The sequence below is a fragment of the Neofelis nebulosa genome, chromosome 11 (assembly GCF_028018385.1).
Source record: "Neofelis nebulosa isolate mNeoNeb1 chromosome 11, mNeoNeb1.pri, whole genome shotgun sequence".
NCBI lineage: Eukaryota > Metazoa > Chordata > Mammalia > Carnivora > Felidae > Neofelis > Neofelis nebulosa.
In genome coordinates, this window is record NC_080792.1 from 47,413,470 (window position 1) to 47,435,817 (window position 22,348).

Here is a 22,348-nt window from a genome sequence, read left to right on the forward strand (position 1 = left end):
AATGCGAAAATGGTGTCCACAAGGAGACAAACCGAGGGCAATGGTTTCTCCGATTGGCAAGAGGAAATGACACCCAAATCAAATTAAAAACAGCCAGGAAATGTAGTCCTACCTATCCTTGAAAACATTTTCTCTGTCATTCTCTTCTTCCTCAAGCGATTTGGTTTCCTAAGTAAACTTTCCTTCAGGGAAGACAGTGGGTGGTAGGAGTCAATGGTTTTTATTACCTATTGCTGTGTAACAAACTATCCCAAAATGTAGGGGATTAAAAATAGCTATTTGGGGGGCAGAAGGCGCCTGGGTAGTTCAGTCAATTAAACCTCCAACTCTTGATTTTTAGAATTTTGTAAGTCCATCTGCCATGATCTAGTAGATTCATGGGCTCAAGCCCCGCATCGGGCTCCATGCCGACAGTGTGGAGCGTGCTTAGGATTCTCTCTCTCCCTCTCTCTGTGTCCCTACCCCACTCACTCTTGCTCTCTCTCTAAAATAAATAAACCAATTTTTTAAAAAAAATAGCTATTTTTTTCTTGCTTATGATTCTACTGGTCAAGAATTCAGATAAAGGTAAGCTGAGTAGTTCTTCCACTCCGTGTAACATTGCTGGGTTCAGTTGTTTAGTGGCATTCAGTGGGAGCTGGGTGGTGCGGGGGGGGGGGGGGGGGAGTAAGGTGCTCATCTGGGCTAGTTCTATAAGGCTCCAGCGCCTCCTGGTGGCTGCATGACTAGCTTGGGCTTCCTCCCCACATGCTGGTCTAAGGGTAATTAATAACACTTCTCAGGTGGATGCTGACTTTCAAGAAAATGTGTTTCAAGCAGTGAAAGTGGAAGCTGAAGCACTGTTGCCCTCCCCTCAGATGTAGAGTCACCCCTGCCAATATTCTATTAGTCAAAACTGGTCAGAGGGCCATCCTGCATTTAGAGAGGAAATAGTCTCCATCTTTCCTTTCTTCTTCTTCTTCTTCTTCTGTTTTTTAATGTTTATTTATTTTTGAGAGAGAGTGAGACAGCACACACATGAGCCAGAGAGGGGCAAAGAGAGAGGGGACAGAGGATCTGAAGCGGACTCTGTGCTGACAACAGAAAGTCCAATATGGGGCTCAGACTCACAAACCATGAGATCATGACCTGAGCTGAAGTCAAACGCTTAACTGACTGGGCCACCCAGGTGCCCCATAGTCTCCATCTTTCAATGGGATGGAAAACAAGGAATTTTTAGTCGTCTTTAATCTACCTCTTCTTCCTAGGACTTGATTAACTTTGAATAAACCAAATGTCAAAGTTCTAGGCCTCTAGAATGGAAGCATACCCAATCAGACCATCCATTAGCATGAATACATCCCTTAACATTATTAACACATAATAGGTATTCCTTACTTGACGTTTAGTAGATATTTCTGAAACATGCCTATACTTCAATATTTTGGAAAATGAATCACCTTTTAATGCATCAAAGGAGTTGGCTAATTAAAGGAAATCCATTCTTTTGCAGGGAATTCTCTGCTTGCTTGGTTCCAAGACAGTTCCAACTCCACTTATCTTTATTCCTTTCAATAAAGACTATTTCATGAATATGATACTGAATATATTCATAAATATATTATCAAATAAGAGCTAATTTTATAAATTATAAGCATTTTTACATAAATAATTTCACAAAGTAGAAAAAGTTACTGTCAAAATTATTGTAGATTCACTAACATTTTTGCTGAAATGCTACCAGTTTGGAATTTTTACAATTGCCGTTGGAAAAATCTGATGAATCAGTGACTTATAAGTGGCCCAAACATCTTCTGAATCAAAGCCTGAAGTATTTGTTCAGCAGAATCTTAGGTGATGGTTTTGAGAGAGGTTACTTTGGATATGATGGATAAGAATTGTCATTTAATCTTTGATTTCTGGCTACATTAACAGTTAAGTGCCCAATTTGAAACTGCTAAGGCTTGAGAGCTGTGGAATACATAGTTAATTGACCTAGGTAGTATGAGAAAAGGCTAGAGTTTCCAGGCCAATTTTAATTTTCTCAAAAGGACCAACACAATTTTTTCCAGGAATAGGGAGATCTATATGCCTCAATACATTTTTGTGGAATGAATTAGTGAGGGAATGCATAAGTAAATATATCACTCGCCCTTTTCTTCAATGTGCTCTCAAGAACCCTACAGACACACTGGAAAGCCCATTTAAATACACAGGGCAGCAACAGCATGAATGGGAAAGACAGAACAGATTTCAAAAAATATTTTAGGGGACAGAATCAAGATATGGTTATCCAGTTAGAGGTGACAAGTGAGGACGAGGAAAGAAGTTCACAGGTTTCAAGCTTAGGTGACTAGGTCAATGGTGCTGATGCCAAGTGTGTTAAGAATAATAGTGAAGTTTCTAGTGCCGAATGGAAGGGTGAGTAGCTCAGTGAGAAAGTCCAATACTTGTAGACATCAGGGAAGATGTCCAGCAGGCAGTTGGTATATTTCAGTTCGGCTGCCTGGACGAGGTCAGAGCGTGAAGGTGTAGGTTTGGGAATTATAGTAATACCTTATGTGGTAGTGATGCCATGAAAATGTACATAATTGCCCAGTTGAGAGAGTATGGAGGGAGAGAACAGGGCAGGGACAGACCCCAGGGAAACATCAGCACTTACCTGAGGGGGAAAGGAAGGAAGGCTTCTTGGAGACAAGGACAGAATAATCAGAAATATACCAGAAATGTGCAAAGTGATGTACTGCAGGATCAGTCTTCAAAAGGGAGAAATGTCCAGCCCCATATATCTGTTAAATCCACCTATGAAATTGGCGCCTGGGTGGCTCAGTCAGTTGGGTGTCCGACTTTGGCTCAGGTCATGATCTTGCAGTTTGTGAGTTCCAGCCCCACGTCGGGCTCTGTGCTGACAGCTCAGAGCCTGGAGTCTGCTTCAGATTCTGTGTTTTCCTCTCTCTGTCTCTCTCTCTGCACCTCCCCTGCTCACACTCTGTCTCTCTCTCAAAAATAAATAAACATTAAAGACAATTTTTTTTTATTCCACCTGTGAAATGAGACTAAGAAGCATCTTGCATTGTAACGTCAACTAAGAAAACTCATGGTCCAAGCAGTTAAAAAGATCAAGATACACATCTTTCAATCTGCCAGCTAATTAGCTCCATGACCTGGGGAAGTCCCTTAACTTTTCTGTGCCTCAGAGCTCTCATCTGAAAACAGATAATAGTAATTAAGCCCATTCTAACCACCTCATAGGATTATTGGAGTTCAATGAGAAAATGCATGTGAATGCTAGTCCATTGTGAAGTAAAAATCATGTAGTGATATAAAGTTATTTCTTAATTTTAGTAGGCAGATTAATGATTGTTAATAAATGCTTGAAAATAACAGTATATGAGAAGAGCACAGATAACTCTGCTTTGATGAAGCTCTTTGGTAAAGAGCTTCTTGGATCACTGAAGTGTTCTTTTTCCCAAGAACTTGTAAGTCCTGCCCCACATGGGACATGCCACTCAAGCAGCAACAGCACTGGCCTGGGATTCAGGGTCCTCATCCCAGGCCTTGCCAACCATCTGTGCCTATCTCCATGGTGAACGTGCCACAGTCTATTGTGATTATTTGATGTAGGTCTGCCTCCCTTTAAGACTGTGAGATCCTTGAAGAGAGACCATATTTTGTCCATTGCCCTTCTGTTTTTATCAGTAGTCCCAGCACAATGCTTGAAACATGGAAGGGTTCCATAAGTATTCATTAAAAAAAAAAGAATAAATGGACATGGATCTCAGAATATCATTCAGTTTTAACCTCACTATAAGAGAACAAAATTAGATTATAAATTTTCTCTAAAGACTTAACGGCATTAGTATTTTCTTCAGACACACTTAAGCAGTACCAAGAAATGCTTGACAAGTTATCTGGAATAGATAAATAATTATAAGCATGTATAGAGATGAAGGGTTACCAGTATTCATAATCATTTATTCTTAATGAGATCAAACTCTTTGAGGATGGTATTCAATAATGTGATTTCAAACACCTATAATCATAGAGTACTTGCCTCATGAACAACCAAAAGTGATAACAGGTTGAGCAGCAGGTGAAGTTCTAGTCTAGAAAAGACACTTGCCCTTATGTCTCCCACTATTTTGCTAATTGCCTTTGAGCCCCCTGGCATGTGTCACCCCACCTCACTCCACTACCAAATGAAAGATATTTGTTGGGTTTTTCCCCAGAAAAAAAAAAAGCTAAGCACCTTAAAAATAATAATGATTAGAGTAAAGATGACTTTGGCAGCTCAGGATGGTACATCTTTGACCTTGAGCAGCTGCAGCCTATACTTGACAATGGAGCTGCTGGAGGTGTTGCTGAAAGTCACAGTAGAGGGCGGCATAGGAGGATGCTGGGCTCACCGCGCATCCTGCTGATCACTTAGATTCCACTTACACCTGCCTAAATAACCCAGAAAACCGCCAGAGGATTAGCAGAACGGAGTCTCTGGAGCCAAGCGCAGACGAGAGGCCCACGGAAGAGGGGAGGAAAGGCGGCGAGGTGGTGTGCGCTCCACGGACTGGCGGGAGGGAGCCGGGGCGGAGGGGCGGCTCCCCGGCCAAGCAGAGCCCCCGAGTCTGGCTGGCAAAAGCGGAGGGGCCGGACGGACTGTGTTCCGACAGCAAGCGCGACTTAGCGTCTGGGAGGTCATAAGTTAACAGCTCTGCTCGGAAAGCGGGAAGGCCGGAGGACAAAGGGAGGGAGAGCTGCTGAGCCCCCGGACGACAGAGCTCAGTTTGGTGGGGAACAAAGGCGCTCGCCAGCGCCATCTCCCCCGCGCATCCCCCAGCCAAAATCCCAAAGAGAACCAGTTCCTGCCAGGGAACTTGCTCGCTCCGCGCAAACACCCAACTCTGTGCTTCTGCAGAGCCAAACCTCCGGCAGTGGATCTGACTCCCTCCCGCTGCCACAGGGCCCCTCCTGAAGTGGATCACCTAAGGAGAAGCGAGCTAAGCCTGCCCCTCCTGCCCCCGTGCACCTTGCCTACCCACCCCAGCTAGTACACCAGATACCCAACACCACAAGCCTGGCAGTGTGCAAGTAGCCCAGACGGGCCACCCCACCCCACAGTGAATCCCGCCCCTAGGAGAGGGGAAGAGAAGGCACACACCAGTCTGACTGTGGCCCCAGCGGTGGGCTGGGGGCAGACATCAGGTCAGACTGCGGCCCCGCCCAACAACTCCAGTTATACACCACTGCACAGGGGAAGTGCCCTGCAGGTCCTCACCACTCCAGGGACTATCCAAAATGACCAAACGGAAGAATTCCCCTCAGAAGAATCTCCAGGAAATAACAACAGCCAATGAACTGATCAAAAAGGATTTAAATCATATAACAGAAAGTGAATTTAGAATAATAGTCATAAAATTAATCGCTGGGCTTGAAAACAGTATAGAGGACAGCAGAGAATCTCTTGCTACAGAGATCAAGGGACTAAGGAACAGTCACTAGGAGCTGAAAAATGCTTTAAACGAAATGCAAAACAAAATGGAAATGACGACGGCTCGGATTGAAGAGGCAGAGGAGAGAATAGGTGAACTAGAAGATAAAGTTATGGAAAAAGAGGAAGCTGAGAAAAAGAGATAGAAAAATCCAGGAGTATGAGGGGAAAATTAGAGAACTAAGTGATACACTAAAAAGAAATAATATACTCATAATTGGTATCCCAGAGGAGAGGGAAAGGTGCTGAAGGGGTACTTGAAGAAATAATAGCTGAGAACTTCCCTGAACTGGGGAAGGAAAAAGGCATTGAAATCCAAGAGGCACAGAGAACTCCCTTCAGACGTAACTTGAATCGATCTTCTGCACGATATATCATAGTGAAACTGGCAAAATACAAGGATAAAGAGAAAATTCTGAAAGCAGCAAGGGATAAACGTGCCCTCACATATAGAGGGAGACCTATAAGACTCGTGACTGATCTCTCTTTTGAAACTTGGCAGGCCAGAAAGGATTGGCACGAGATCTTCAGTGTGCTAAACAAAAAAATATGCAGCCAAGAATCCTTTATCCAGCAAGTCTGTCATTTAGAATAGAAGGAGAGATAAAGGTCTTCCCAAACAAACAAAAACTGAAGGAATTTGTCACCACTAAACCAGCCCTACAAGAGATGCTAAGGGGGACCCTGTGAGACAAAGTACCAGAGACATCACTACAAGCATAAAACATACAGACATCACAATGACTCTAAACCCGTATCTTTCTATAATAACAATGAATGTAAATGGATTAAATGCGCCAACCAAAAGACATAGGGTATCAGAATGGATAAAAAAACAAGACCCATCTATTTGCTGTCTACAAGAGACTCATTTTAGATCTGAGGACACCTTTAGATTGAGAGTGAGGGGATGGAGAACTATTTATCATGCTGCTGGAAGCCAAAAGAAAGCTGGAGTAGCCATACTTAGACAAACTGGACTTTAAATTAAAGGCTGTAACAAGAGATGAAGAAGGGCATTATATAATAATTACAGGGTCTATCCATCAGGAAGAGCTAACAATTATAAATGTCTATGCGCCAAATACCGGAGCCCCCAGATATATAAAACAATTACTCATAAACATAAGCAACCTTATTGATAAGAATGTGGTCATTGCAGGGGACTTTAACACCCCACTTACAGAAATGGATAGATCATCTAGACACATGGTCAATAAAGAAACAAGGGCCCTGAATGATACATTGGATCAGATGGACTTGACAGATATATTTAGAACTCTGCATCCCAAAGCAACAGAATATACTTTCTTCCCGAGTGCACATGGAACATTCTCCAAGATAGAGCATATACTGGGTCACAAAACAGCCCTTCATAAGTTTAAAAGAATTGAAATTATACCATGCATACTTTCAGACCACAATGCTATGAAGCTTGAAATCAACCACAGGAAAAAGTCTGGAAAACCTCCAAAAGCATGGAGGTTAAAGGACACCCTCCTAAAGAATGAGTGGGTCAACCAGGCAATTAGAGAAGAAATTTAAAAATATATGGAAACAAACGAAAATGAAAATACAACAATCCAGATGCTTTGGGATGCAGCGATGGCAGTCCTGAGAGGAAAATACATCGCAATCCAGGCCTATCTCAAGAAACAAAAAAAAAAATCCCAAATACAAAATCTAACAGCACACCTAAAGGAAATAGAAGCAGAACAGCAAAGGCAGCCTAAACCCAGCAGAAGAAGAGAAATAATAAAGATCAGAGCAGAAATAAACAATATAGAATCTAAAAAAACGGTAGAGCAGATCAACGAAACCAAGAGTTGGTTTTTTGAAAAAATAAACAAAATTGACAAACCTCTAGCCAGGCTTCTCAAAAAGAAAAGGGAGATGACCCAAATAAATAAAATCATGAATGAAAATGGAATTATTACAACCAATCCCTCAGAGATACAAACAATTATCAGGGAATACTATGAAAAATTATATGCCAACAAATTGGACAACCTGGAAGAAATGGACAAATTCCTAAACACCCACACGCTTCCAAAACTCAATCAGGAGGAAATAGAAAGCTTGAACAGACCCATAACCAGCGAAGAAATTGAATCAGTTATCAAAAATCTCCCAACAAATAAGAGTCCAGGACCAAATGGCTTCCCAGGGGAGTTCTACCAGACGTTTAAAGCAGAGATAATACCTATCCTTCTCAAGCTATTCCAAGAAATAGAAAGGGAAGGAAAACTTCCAGACTCATTCTATGAAGCCAGTATTACTTTGATTCCTAAACCAGACAGAGACCCAGTAAAAAAAGAGAACTACAGGCCAATATCCCTGATGAATATGGATGCAAAAATTCTCAATAAGATACTAGCAAATCGAATTCAACAGCATATAAAAAGAATTATTCACCATGATCAAGTGGGATTCATTCCTGGGATGCAGGGCTGGTTCAACATTCGCAAATCAATCAACGTGATACATCACATTAATAAAAAAAAAGAGAAGAACCATATGATCCTGTCAATCGATGCAGAAAAGGCCTTTGACAAAATCCAGCACCCTTTCTTAATAAAAACCCTTGAGAAACTCGGGATAGAAGGAACATACTTAAAGATCATAATAGCCATTTATGAAAAGCCCACAGCTAACATCATCCTCAATGGGGAAAAACTGAGAGCTTTCTCCCTGAGATAAGGAACACGACAGGGATGCCCACTCTCACCGCTGTTGTTTAACATAGTGTTGGAAGTTCTAGCATCAGCAATCAGACAACAAAAGGAAATCAAAGGCATCAAAATTGGCAAAGATGAAGTCAAGCTTTCGCTTTTGGCAGATGACATGATATTATACATGGAAAATCCGATAGACTCCACCAAAAGTCTGCTAGAACTGATACATGAATTTAGCAAAGTTGCAGGATACAAAATCAATGTACAGAAATCAGTTGCATTCTTATACACTAACAATGAAGCAACAGAAAGACAAATAAAGAAACTGATCCCATTTACAATTGCACCAAGAAGCATAAAATACCTAGGAATAAAACTAACCAAAGATGTAAAAGATCTGTATGCTGAAAACTATAGAAAGCTTATGAAGGTAATTGAAGAAGATATAAAGAAATGGAAAGACATTCCCTGCTCATGGATTGGGAGAATAAATATTGTCAAAATGTCAATACTACCCAAAGCTATCTACACATTCAATGCAGTTCCAATCAAAATTGCACCAGCATTCTTCTCGAAACTAGAACAAGCCATCCTAAAATTCATATGGAACCACAAAAGGCCCCGAATAGCCAAAGTAATTTTGAAGAAGAAGACCAAAGCAGGAGGCATCACAATCCCAGACTTTAGCCTCTACTACAAAGCTGTCATCATCAAGACAGCATGGTATTGGCACAAAAACAGACACATAGACCAATGGAATAGAATAGAAACCCCAGAACTAGACCCACAAATGTATGGCCAACTCATCTTTGACAAAGCAGGAAAGAACATCCAATGGAAAAAAGACAGTCTCTTTAACAAATGGTGCTGGGAGAACCGGACAGCAACATGCAGAAGGTTGAAACTAGACCACTTTCTCACACCATTCACAAAAATAAATTCAAAATGGATAAAGGACCTGAATGTGAGACAGGAAACCATCGAAACCCTAGAGGAGAAAGCAGGAAAAGACCTCTCTGACCTCAGCCGTAGCAATCTCTTACTCGACACATCCCCAAAGGCAAGGGAATTAAAAGCAAAAATGAATTACTGGGACCTTATGAAGATAAAAAGCTTCTGCACAGCAAAGGAAACAACCAACAAAACTAAAAGGCAACTAATGGAATGGGAAAAGATATTTGCAAATGACATATCGGACAAAGGGTTAGTATCCAAAATCTATAAAGAGCTCACCAAACTCCACACCCGAAAAACAAATAACCCAGTGAAGAAATGGGCAGAAAACATGAATAGACACTTCTCTAAAGAAGACATCCGGATGGCCAACAGGCACATGAAAAGATGTTCAACGTCACTCCTTATCAGGGAAATACAAATCAAAACCACACTCTGATATCACCTCACGCCAGTCAGAGTGGCCAAAATGAACAAATCAGGAGACTATAGATGCTGGAGAGGATGTGGAGAAATGGGAACCCTCTTGCACTGTTGGTGGGAATGCAAATTGGTGCAGCCACTCTGGAAAGCAGTGTGGAGGTTCCTCAGAAAATTAAAAATAGACCTACCTTATGACCCAGCAATAGCACTGCTAGGAATTTATCCAAGGGATACAGGAGTACTGATGCATAGGGGCACTTGTACCCCAATGTTTATAGCAGCACTCTCAACAATAGCCAAATTATGGAAAGAGCCTAAATGTCCATCAACTGATGAATGGATAAAGAAATTGTGGTTTATATACACAATGGAATACTGCGTGGCAATGAGAAAGAATGAAATATGGCCTTTTGTAGCAACGTGGATGGAACTGGAGAGTGTGATGCTAAGTGAAATAAGCCATACAGAGAAAGACAGATACCATATGGTTTCACTCTTATGTGGATCCTGAGAAACTTAACAGAAACCCATGGGAGAGGGGAAGGAAAAAAAAAAAAGAGGTTAGAGTGGGAGAGAGCCAAAGCATAAGAGACTGTTAAAAACTGAGAACAAACTGAGGGTTGATGGGGGGTGGGAGGGAGGGAAGGATGGGTGATGGGTATTGAGGAGGGCACCTTTTGGGATGAGCACTGGGTGTTGTATGGAAACCAATTTGACAATAAATTTCATATATTGAAAAAAAAAAAAGAAAGTCACAGTAGAGCAAGTATATCCATTGTTTTGTTCAATTGGTTGCACAGCAGTAACTACAGTTATTAGTCATTGGGGTTTGCAAAATATAATTGTGTTCATTGATTTCTATGACCTTATACTCATGGTTTACCTACATAGAAATTTGCCTTTGAGGTGTTTTTCCCCAATATTATCTATACCCTTGGAAACTTGACAGTAAGTGGCCCAAGTTCAAGTCAAATATCACATAACATCAAGGAGTAGTAGGCATGAATTTCAAATAAGCACCCATATCTCGTTTAGTGACCAAAGTCTGGCTCCTCATTTTGTTTTTTTTAAATCCCCTTCTCATGAATTAGACATAAGATATGCCCCCAAACAGTCAACCAAGAAATATCCCTCCTCTGAGGAGCATCTAGAATGCTAGAAAGTACACATTTCTGCCCATTCTTCTCAACAAAGACTGTGACGGACTCAAACGCCAGCATTCTGCATGTCGTGGCCACTCTCCATGAGTATCCTCTGTCATCAAACTGAGAGTTCTGGTATTTTGGAGGCACTTTCATCCTTCAGTCCAGAGTAATTCTCAGCATTTCACAACTTGGATTGATCTTGTCAGTGATCAACACCTGATGGCTGTTGTCCCTGCTTCAGCCATATTATTCAAGTGTCAATAATTTCATTTTCAACTCTCCAGTCCTAAGAGTTCTCAAGAGAAAAACAGCCCCATAGACAACTTTAGTGAATCACTTAAAGTATTGTGTTTTCCTAAAACAATTCAGTGTCACAAAGGAAAAACAGGACAACTAGACAATGCATGAACTTCATCAGGGCCAGGGAAATAATCATACAAAGAAACACAATTCCATGGAGCTACCTTAAACTGAAGAGAAAATCGCAGAAGGGGTACAAAATCAGCTTGGTTTCTGCTGCTGCCTGTAACGAATTGGGCAGACTTACATGGAAAGGCTTCCAACCTAACACCTGAAAATGCTTTTCACGTGACAGGTTCTCAATGTAAGATTCATCATCAACCCCAAGACACACAAAAGGAAAAGGACACTAACTCTTCAATAATGTTGGTACTAAATCATAAATGGAGCTTTAGAATGCCACCTTCTTAGGAACTTAATGAAACTTCCCAAGTCAGAGCACACCATAGAGGTACAAGCTTCATCTCTTAGTGTACAAATCAAATCCTTGGGTTTGCTATGGCTTGTAATTCATTTTATTATCCAATAGGTTTCAGGTTGCATCTTATCAGAACACAGAACAACATAAAAGCCTGGTGGAGCCCACATTTCAGGGGGGAGGGACCAGGAGAAAGGCTAAGCTTGTTCTGGAAACTTTTCCCAGAAGGACAAGGTGAAGGGTAGTATTACTCAGGTGAAAGAGAGGAGAGCATTCTTAGTGTCCCCAGGGAACAGGTGACCACGGTATGGAGGAAAACCCAGGGAGAAGGTCCCTCTGGGTTGTAGATTCAGGGCCCCTGCTGGGTTCCCTTCCATCTATCTACTTCTTCCTTCTCCTTGACCCCACATACAACTTGAGTTCTTGCTACAGGGTGGAGTTCATGCACATGGTATCCTCTGACAGACCATATTTCCCAAGCTAAGAATCAATTCTCATTGTTCTCACAATGGGAGAGAATATTTGCAATTGAAACAGACTTGGAAAATCTGGGAATAATTACTATAAATTATAGTCATTTTCTGTGGACTGCTTGTCACCTGTGACCAATATGCCTATAACTTGATATTATCTGATTAACCTTTCCTAAGTTTTATTTTATTACAATAGTAAACTCTATTCATATATATCCAGACATCATCATTCATTTTCCCTTATCAGGGTTGTCAATGTTTTGTTGGACTTTTTTGTTTATTTGTTTGTTTGTTTGTTTGTTTGTTTAAATTCAAGTTGGTTAGCATATAGTGCAGTATTGGTTTCAGGAGTAGAACCCAGTGATTCATCGCTTACATGAAACACCCAGTGCTCGGGGCGCCTGGGTGGCGCAGTCGGTTAAGCGTCCGATTTCAGCCAGGTCACGATCTCGCGGTCCGTGAGTTCGAGCCCCGCGTCAGGCTCTGGGCTGATGGCTGGGAGCCTGGAGCCTGTTTCCGATTCTGTGTCTCCCTCTCTCTCTGCCCCTCCCCCGTTCATGCTCTGTCTCTGTCTGTCCCAAAAATAAATAAAAAACATTAAAAAAAAAAAAAAAAAAAAGAAACACCCAGTGCTCATCTCAACAAGTGCCCTCCTTAATGCCCATCACCCATTTAACCCATGCCCCCACCACCTCCCCTCCTGCAACCCTCAGTTTGTTCTCTGTATTTGAGAATCTCTTATGGTTTGCCTCCCTCTCGGTTTTTATCTTATTTTTCCTTCCTTTCTCATCTGTTTTGTATCTTAAATTCCACATATGAGTGAAATCATATAATATTTTTTTTGTCTAACTTATTTCACTTAGCACAATACACGTTAGTTCCATCCACATTGTCGCAAATGGCAAGATCTAATTTTTTTATTGTTGAGTAATATTCCATTTATATATCTAAATATATATAATCTTCTTTATCCATCCATTGGTCTATGGACATTTGGGCTCTTTCCATAATTTGGCTATTGTTGATAGTGCTGCTATAAACATTGGGTGCATGTGCCCCTTTGAATCATCATTTTTGTATTACATCATTTATGTACTAGGTACATAAATACCTAGTAGTGTAATTGCTGGGTTGTAGAGTTGTTCTATTTTTAATTTTGTGAGGAAACTCCATACTGTTTCCCAGAGTGGGAAACTGCACCAGTTTGCATTCCCACCAGCAGTGCAAAAGTGTTCCCCTTTCTCCTCATGCTCACCAACATCTGTTGTTTCCTAAGTTGTTCATTTTAGACTGTCAATGTTAAAGAAAATTGAAGGAGACATTGTCTGATACATATATTATAAAGTACATGCTTACATTACAAAGTATAGCCTAAGTCTTCCCAGAAAACCCTACTTACCTCTTTAGGATCATTAGTCAGAAAATTCACACATGATTCCACCTTTATGGCAGATGGCATACACTCATAGCTTGGCTCAAGACATTTGGATAAGTACTCTTAAATAGGATGTGATCATTCAAAACACATCATTGGAAGCATTTTTTAGTTCTCTTGTCAATGATAATGATTGGTTTGCTTACCAGACTTGTTTGCTTAACAGTAAGAATTCCAATGTCTAAATTTTACAAATGTTCGAGTTACAAACAAAGACTATTTCACTCACTATGCCCCAGGTTTGATCAACTTTTTGATCAATCAAAAAGTCCTCATAAACTTTTGTTGCTGTTATCACTAATTTCTTCCATAACAGAAAGACCCAAGGATTAAAGCATGGCATGTCGGGACAAACTGGCAGCTTAAAGACTATGTCACCCACTGTCCTCATTTTATTTAATTGCTTTATTTGAATTGTTTTGATTGTGTTGATCATTCAAAGATGACACTCTTATTATGCACTGTTCCAAATAGTGGTTATATCAGTGGAGGTGTTTGCAGTTGCAAGGAACAGAAAACCCAGCAAAAAGTGGCTTAAAACCACAAGAAAAATATGTTGCCTTATGTTGCAAGAAGTCTGAAGGTGGTCAGTTCCCAGGAGCTGGGTACTCTGCATCTTTCCACTCTGCCATGCTCAGCAGGTTAACAAAGCCCTCCTTTATATTTGCAAGTTGGCTGTAGCAATTCCAGATGGTACCCACAGACATGACATCCAGCAAAGAAGAAGGCGTTCCTCTCCTGCTTCTCTTTATGTATTTCAAGGAAGACATTTCCCAGAGGCTTCTTGTACACTACCCACAATTGTCTTACCGTGATCAACATTTGCCTCTGGAGCTGGAGAGGGGTCTTTGGAGCTCCTGTAAACCCAATTACTAAACAAATGCAATGCTCTACTAGGAAGGAAAAAAATGGAGTGGTCAATTTGGGATAAGGAATCAATAGTTTCTGCCACACGGGTTTCCCAAAATAGTTCATCTTGTCCTACTCACCTTGTTAATAATATGAATTTGTCCATTTATACCTATTCAACCCCATTAAAATTTTCACCTCTACCACTTGCTCAGGCTTCCAGATTTATAGGAAGCCTACCAATATTTTCAACATACTTCCATTTTCTATGTGGAGCCATGTTTCTCCTAGGTATTCTAAAGAATAACTAGATACAAAATCATACATTATTTGTAGGCCTTCCTGGGATTACACCTCCACAATCATACAATTCTGGAAGAAAATCTACCTGATTTTGACCCTTTAGCAAGGAAACACATATATGCACTGTTATAAAATGAAATTCAACTAAGTTCTAGAGATCATACTGGCTTGACTCAGCAGTTCACGAGTCAGGTAGCACCCAATCTAGCAGATAGAAAAGAGCTCCAAAGTTGCTGTCTGAAATGCAGGACGTTTATAGGCAGGAAAGAACAGGAACAAGGAAGTTATACTAGGCAAAAAAAAAAAAAAAGAGAGAGAGAGGTGTTGGTTATTGCAAGGTTACTTTTCTTTGGGGGATAGCTGGAGTGTATCAGGCAAATTACTTAACTAGTTCACATCAGGTTTGAGATTCTATTCCTAATGGAACAGAAACTGTAATTAAGTTAAGTCTCCATTTGGTGGCATGGGGCTTAGCATAAGTGACTCCATTTGGGGCCTGTTGTCTTGTTTTTAACAGCACCTACATATCACCCATCCAGGAAAGAGGGAACAGCCACTCAGCCGGACCTTTCCCAGCCACACTTTTTTTTCAGAATGGGCATACTCAGAAAGTTAGGAAGATGACTTTCTTGCTCTTATCATTTGTGTGCTCACAGATTCCCATGAAAGAGAGCTAGAGGAGAGAAGCCCACCAGTCTACTCGGATTTGTATCTAACCAGACTGGTGTCCCTGATTCAGGTGTGTGTCCCTCCTCTATGCCTAATTTGTGTCACCCCTAATTTGTGGCCCTTGGGTCAACAATTCTCCTGGGTAGGATGTGAGTCTGCTCCGGGATTTTCAGCTACTTGTTTTTTGTTAGTCTTGATCACAGGTAGATATGTAGCATTTGGCTGGTGCAACCATTATCGATAGCCATGTGGTCATCAAAGGAAAAATCCTGATAGCAGGGAATGTTGTCATAATCTATCATTTATAAACCCTGTCACTGTGTTAATCGCCCTTAGGAATCCATTACTGTCCCCACCAGCAGCATTCACTGAAGAGACACAGGTCAGAGCTCTCTCTGGCTGCTGGGAGAGTGAAACGTGCTAAGGCCGCAGGAGCAAGAGGCGCTCCCATGTGCAAGGGCTTCAACTTCATTAGCCCTTTCCCCATGGCTGGTTACACATGTGTGTGTGCCAAGAATGCATAAGCTTCAGGGAATTTCCACCTCAATGTAAACTGAGAGCCCCACAGAAAGAGTGATGAATACCAGTATAAAAGGATTACATGGAGAGCCTCATTCTGGAGGGGCCATTCCAAATGATCTATCTGCACCCAGTTTCTTTCATGTGGACCCAGCACAAAGGAGCCTCATAGAATGTACAGAATGTACTAATGGCTCTGCTTTCTGGCATCTGCCCTTTCAAAGCTTCTTTTCTACTCTCCTATTAATCTCAGCCACAGCTACACTAGAGGGCACTTGAACACTACATTCATTGCAGACCAAGTCATTGGCACAGGTACTGGTGGTACTTTTTTGGGGGGAGGATGGGGGTGCATGGGTGGGAAGCACAAGGGGGGGTAATAGGAGGGGTATATTTATTTTAACATGTCTTCAATAAACCCATCAGTATTTGAGGAAGCTTCCGAGTCAGACTTTGGGGACCAAAACCTTAATTATACAATATAATTGTTGTTAATGGAACGTGTACATTTCAACCCAGCAAGACTGGTGGTGTTTAATGCCAGCATGACATATTTCCCAAATCGTTCTCTTTATTTGTATAAATAGGAAAGAAGCAAAAATTGCATCAGCTCTCTGCATAATGAAGAGGGAGGGAATGTGCAGCCTGTACTATGGTGGCCAGATGCCCTTTTATCTCTTTTCAAATCAACATGCAGAGCTGGTGGTCCTCAAATAGAAAGCATTTTTCCTAAGGGATGGCTGCACTGTACGTTTAGAATGATAACATTCTATAAATAAATAAAAAAGATTATTAAGAACGCTCTGTAAATCTCCTAGTCAAACACCCCTTCAAGCAACCATCATCAGTAATTCAGTTTGGTCCCTTAATCCCACTGTATACAAATACACAGCATAAATACAGTATTTAACAAGCACCAGAGAAAAGGCAGCACTCTTGCAATAAAGACTCATTTAGGAAGAACGAACATCCCTTGCCCCGAGTCTTGTTGGCCTCCCCCAGATTTCAGTTCTTCATGTGATTCTCTTGCCTGAACAAGACGTCCACCTTACATGAGTGAATCTCAGGCAGAGCCACCTATTTAGTAAAACCTAAACATAGTAACTTGGTTCCCACATTCTTTTTGTTCCACTTCAGCGAATTCACAGGTTATCCATTAGAAACCACATCACAAGTACCAACACCCACGGGCTTCGTTAAGCCATGACACTCCAGTGGGGTTTCAACCAGATCAGAGGCAGAGAAGAGAACAGATCTGACGCGCGATCCATAAGAATCCTATGGGATCTGAGGTCTAGCGATGTTGACTTGCTTTCCCCGTGACCACCTACTTCTCTCTGCTTGTTCTTTGTCTTTGTGGATTTTCTCTGTGGCTCTTGCTGTGTCTCCCTGAATCTCCATCTCTGCCTCTCTCTTCTCCACCCCTCAATTTTCTTCTCCTTTGTTGTTCTCTGGATCTAGGATCTTGGTCAACATGAGGACTCAGGTAACAGGGAGGGTAACACACTCTGATGGTGAATACAGCCTAAACATGATGTCCTGGTTTTCTTTGCTGGCTTTTGATGAACTGTGACAACGTGCAACTACACGGCTGGAGGCTGCAACAGTGCCAGTGCCAGTGCCCAGCTATTTCCTCAGCCCAAATACAAGCACTTCTAGTATTTAGTTAAATGGACACAGTGCTTTTTCCCTTACTCCCTCAACTTGAATTATAGAAATGACTGCCCAGGTGCCACCAGAAGGCTCTGCCAGTTAAAGCTCTTCTCAGTGAGGAGCCATTTCTCAAGCTCTCCATGGCAGCATCCCAACACCCCAAATTGTGTTTCTCTCCATGCTGACTGGTGTGTGTGACAGGAGAATGGGCCCCTGAATCCACTTCCATCAGGGACACCCTCAACCAAGAAACACCCTTACTCTACTCTTCCCTTCTCCTTTAAGACCTTCTGGTTCCATCCAACCCACTATGCCGGGGGCTTGCAGGCAATCCCATCCATCCTCTGCTAGGCCCAGAGATGTGCATTTTTCTCTAGAGGACCAGCCCTGAGGGGAACTCCAGGGAGAGTCTGAGGCTGCAAGTTACCACTCTGGAAGCCAAAGCCAAGGCCAACTCAGCACCTTAGATCTTCGCCTCATGGGTGATAGGACCAAAGTGGTTTCGTGTGTGATGCGTGCAGCAGTTGTGATCTACTACCCGGACTTTTCAGCCATTGGTTAGCAAAAGTTAACTTTTACAAGTGTCTGATTCTTAGTTTCTCTATGCTCTTTATTATGTTCAGATTTTAAATCAAATAGGGTAGAAAGATCTAGGCACCACATTTGTTTGCTAGAGCTACCATAACAAAATACCACTGACTGGGTGGTTTCAACAACAGATATTTATTTTCTCAGTTTTGGAGGCCAGAAGTCCAAGATCAAGATGTCAGCAGGTTTCATTTCTCCTGAGACGTCTCTTCTTGGCTTGCAGATGGCTGCCTTCTTGCTGTGTGCATGCATCCCTGGTGTTTTTGTGCATCCCGATTTCCTCTTCATATAAGGACACCAGTTTGCACAGCAGATTGGATCGGGGCCCGCCCAGATGACCTTATTTAATTACCTTTGTTCTGGGTCCCATCTCCAAATACAGTCACATTCTACAGTACTAGAAGTTAGGGCTTCAACATACGAAATTGGAGGGCACACAATTCTGTCCATAAGAGGAACAATCACATGCTTCTGGTAGCATCCAAGGGTTTACCAAGCTTTACCTCAAAAGAAATGAAGTGCATCTAAGCCTTGTTCTTAATTCTCTGTTGATGCATTATATTTTTCATAACAGTGACATTTAATGAATATTGCAAAGATAAAAAGAAAAAGAAATTGTAGGCACAAATCAATTCCTAATAAATCTCTTAAGGATCTTTGAAATTCAGCCACTGAAAGCAAAGTTTCTTCCTCTGGTTTAAAGCAAAACAAACCAAAGAAAAAAGAGTGGTTTTTATCTCTGAGTTTTGGGGAGGTGGGGTAGATTCTTATTATAGTTGTTTTGTCCTAACAATGTTTTCTGTAAGAACTTTCTTGATTGCTAAATCTTGACTGTTTTTTGTTCTTTATCTTCGTTGCATTCTTACAACGAGCATTGCCCCTGTCCAGGTCTCTCCAGAACATTTGTACAGTCTGGTATAAAGAAATAAGCTCCAGTCTTGTTTCACAGGTAACAGTCTGCTCTCAAGTCGAAAGAGGCAGATAAGAAGAAAAAGCATATGTGATGCTTTCCTGTTTGACAAGCTTTCCATGAGACAGCACTCCAGGTTTGTTTCTTTGTGTATTTCTCCCTCTAATAAATGTGATGGGCAGTTTGGAGTATGGAAATCATGAGTAAATAGGAAAATTACTGCTCCAGACCTTAATTAATCACACAAAAGCCATCCCAGAAGTCTGTCTCCCATGCTCAGATGCCTGATGCTCCAACAGCTGCTCACAGGGAGACAATTCCCTGAGGTGTCTCTGGCCCTGGCTGCATTCAAGCCAGGCTCAGTGAAGGATTCTAGAGGCCAACAGACCCAACTGCCAGGCAGGCTGCCACCTGGCAGGGCTGCCCCCTGTGGGGGCCTCTGAGACATAAAGAAGTTTTTGTTTCCTATGAACGAGACGTGAACTACAATCTATGGTGCCCTCTGTGACTAAAACCCACCAAGTGTGATTTCTGAAATTCAGGTAAACAGAAGGGAATTTGGGTCAAATATGGTAAGTAGACCACACACATGTATCTCTTCTCCCATCCAAAACCTGGATAAAATGACAGTGAAAGAATTAAAAAGATGTAAACCCATAGGTCAAACAGAACTGGAGAGGCAACAGTGAATGAATGACGACTGTCAACACATTTGTGGGGGGTGGGCGGGGATGGAAAGTAATGGAGAAATGGCAGTTAGCTTAGCAGAGGGGAAGAAACTATAAGCTACCAAGGTGCAGAACCCTGGAGAGGTTGGGCACATGGACACTGCAGGTCCTTCATAGCTGGGGGTGAGGCATGGGTCTGGAACAGAGGTTCTGACTGAAAGTCTGCATACACAGTATGTATGTCTCTTCCTCCACCAAACACCAGCCCTGCTCACCAGCCCCCACCAACCCATCCCTGCTCCATCTCTTCCAGGAAGCCAAGAAGGTATTCTTTAGAGAACTTGAACCAGAGAATCCCAGACTCAGATAACAACAGGCATAGAGGATGGGGAACCAGGTGCTAGACTGAAAGAAAAGCACTTAGGTGAAAATCTGGTTTTCCAAGCACCCTTCCTGCCTCTGCTCACGGAACATGAATGCCTGGATATATACCACCCAAGCAGAAGCATAAAGGAAAATTCTCCAAAGAAATTCACTGGCTCTGGAGAAAATCTCCACAGAGACTCCCATCTAAAAATGTTCTTCATCAACTCAGCCAGCTCACCTCCTGACAATACTTACCGAGGGACAAACCACTCCCAAGCACACAGTTTCCTAATGGCTCCTTATTGCATCAGTTGTTAATCATAAATGAAGATTCGAAGATCGCCAGACATTTGAAGATGTTCTCAAAGATGCAAAAAGAGAACTAAGCAAATAAATATAGTTTTTAAGGGACTAAGAAGACATCGAGGCAGCAGAGGAAACAAAAGTAAAACCAAAAGACAAAAAAATGAACCGACAGTAATTATCATCAGAGAGTTCTGAAAAAACATTGCCTTCACAAAACAAGATAGGATACAATAAAAAGGAATCATCAGAGTGCAAAAGAAGAGTTTGTGAAATTAAAGATATAATAACCAAAATAGAAAACATTCAGTAGGACACTTGGAAGATAAGGTTGAGTGACTGTTCTCAAAAAGCCAAAAAAAAAAAAAAAAAAAAAAAAAGGGACTAGGGGGAGAAAAGGAAATTAGAGAACCAGTCTAATGTGTCCAACATCAGGAATTCCAGAAAGAGAAACTTAAAATAATAAAGAGGTGGAAATGATCTCACAACTGGAAGATATGTTTCTAGAGAGTGTCCAACACCATGCATTGAAAAACAAAAGCAAAAACCCAGCAAGACAAATACCATGAAACTTCAGAATACCAGGTATAGGAAAGATCATAAGTCTGCAGAGAGAAAGCCTATCACAAAGGATAGGAAACAAAAATGCCATTGGTGCCTATCACAGGAACACTGAGGCCAAATGACAATATAGCAATGCCTTGCATATTCTGAGGTAAAAACAATTCTCAGTCTATGTCTACAGCAAGCCAAGCTCTTCATAACATATCAGGGTGGAATAAAAAAATGTTCAGAAAAACAAAAACTAAAAACAATACACCTCCCACACACCCTCTCTCAAGGTGTCAGTGCTTAACTCGTGTTAACTGGAATTAGTGCTTCACCAAAACTGGTTTTTAGTTATCATGGCAAAACGAAATGGGAATCTAGGAAAGGAGAGAAGAGAAAATCAATCCCAGCAAGATATAGAAAATGAGTCATAAAACAAGTATGCGATGAGCCTGAAAAGCAACCAATGTAGAGTGCAAGGGGTTTGGAGAACTTTGGGAGAAAAATCTCCAAGTGGGGGGTAGGGACGAGTGGGAGAATTCTAGATTATTTGATACACCTAACTTGTGGGAAACTGCATGAGAAGCATTTTACACCTCTGTCAGAGGACTTGAAAAAAAAGCGGTGATAGGTTCATAGAACACTAAGCGAATGGAGGGAAAAGACTATCCATTTTGGGGAGGAGGAAGTGGGAGGGAGATGTACAATAAACTAAAGGTAAATGCAGTAAATAAATAACCCCTTTATCTGTGGTTTCACTTTCCAGAGTTTCAGTCCCCCAGGGCCAAACACAGTTCAGAACAGATGATCCCCCTTCTGACAAGTGGTCAGAAGGTCAGTAGTAGCCTAACACTACATCACAATGCCTACGTGGTTCACCTCACTTAATCTCATCATGTAGGCATCTTATCGGTTCACATTATCACAAGAAGAAGGGTAAACAGAGTACAATAAGATATTTTTAGAGAGAGAGAGACCATATTTACATAACTTTTATTACAGTATATTGTTATAATATTGTATATTGTTATAATATATTTTATTATTAGCTATTGCTGTTAGTCTCTTACCGTGCCTAATTCATAAACTAAACTTTATCATAGGTATGTGTGTACAGGAAAAAATATTGTACCCATAGGGTTGGGTACTATCTGTAGTTTCACACATCCAGTCTTGAAATGTAACCCCCATGGATAAAGGAGGTCTACTCTGTAGCACTTATTGTTCAATAGCAAACAATATTTACATAGCCACAATAAGGTAAGCTCCGAACAGGAATCAAATGAACATGGAATCAATATGCTGAGAGGAAGTGGGGGGGATTAGAGAAAAGCTCCACTATCATCATATGAAACAAACAGATGATGTCTAAAATAGGTAAATCAAGAATTAACATATTAGCAGATTGTTCACAAATACGAGTGTACATTTTAAAAAAAGCTAAAAGACCTAGAAGTGGTTGCCAATGGATACAGAGAGAATAGGGCCTGGGGAGAATTCGAGATGGGTGCTGCTCGGTTGATTCTGTCTTTTGATCACATTTTTTTTTTAAATTATGCTCATACAGAATACTTTAACAAATATAAAAAAATAATACTAAGTAGATGAATATATAGGAATAAGTAGATAGAAGAGACAGGAGAGGAGAATAAATAGTGAGGTAAGACAGTTTGAATAAATAACT

At 41.3% G+C, this 22,348-nt stretch overlaps 1 long non-coding RNA gene across 1 annotated transcript; it reads left to right on the forward strand.

Moving 5' to 3' along the window:
• Nucleotides 1–19,167: 19,167 nt before the first annotated feature.
• LOC131490262 (uncharacterized) lies at nucleotides 19,168–20,367 on the forward strand. The gene is made up of 2 exons (XR_009251010.1): nucleotides 19,168–19,320; nucleotides 19,760–20,367. It is a non-coding gene; the product is annotated as an uncharacterized LOC131490262 (long non-coding RNA).
• The last annotated feature ends 1,981 nt before the right edge of the window (nucleotides 20,368–22,348 follow it).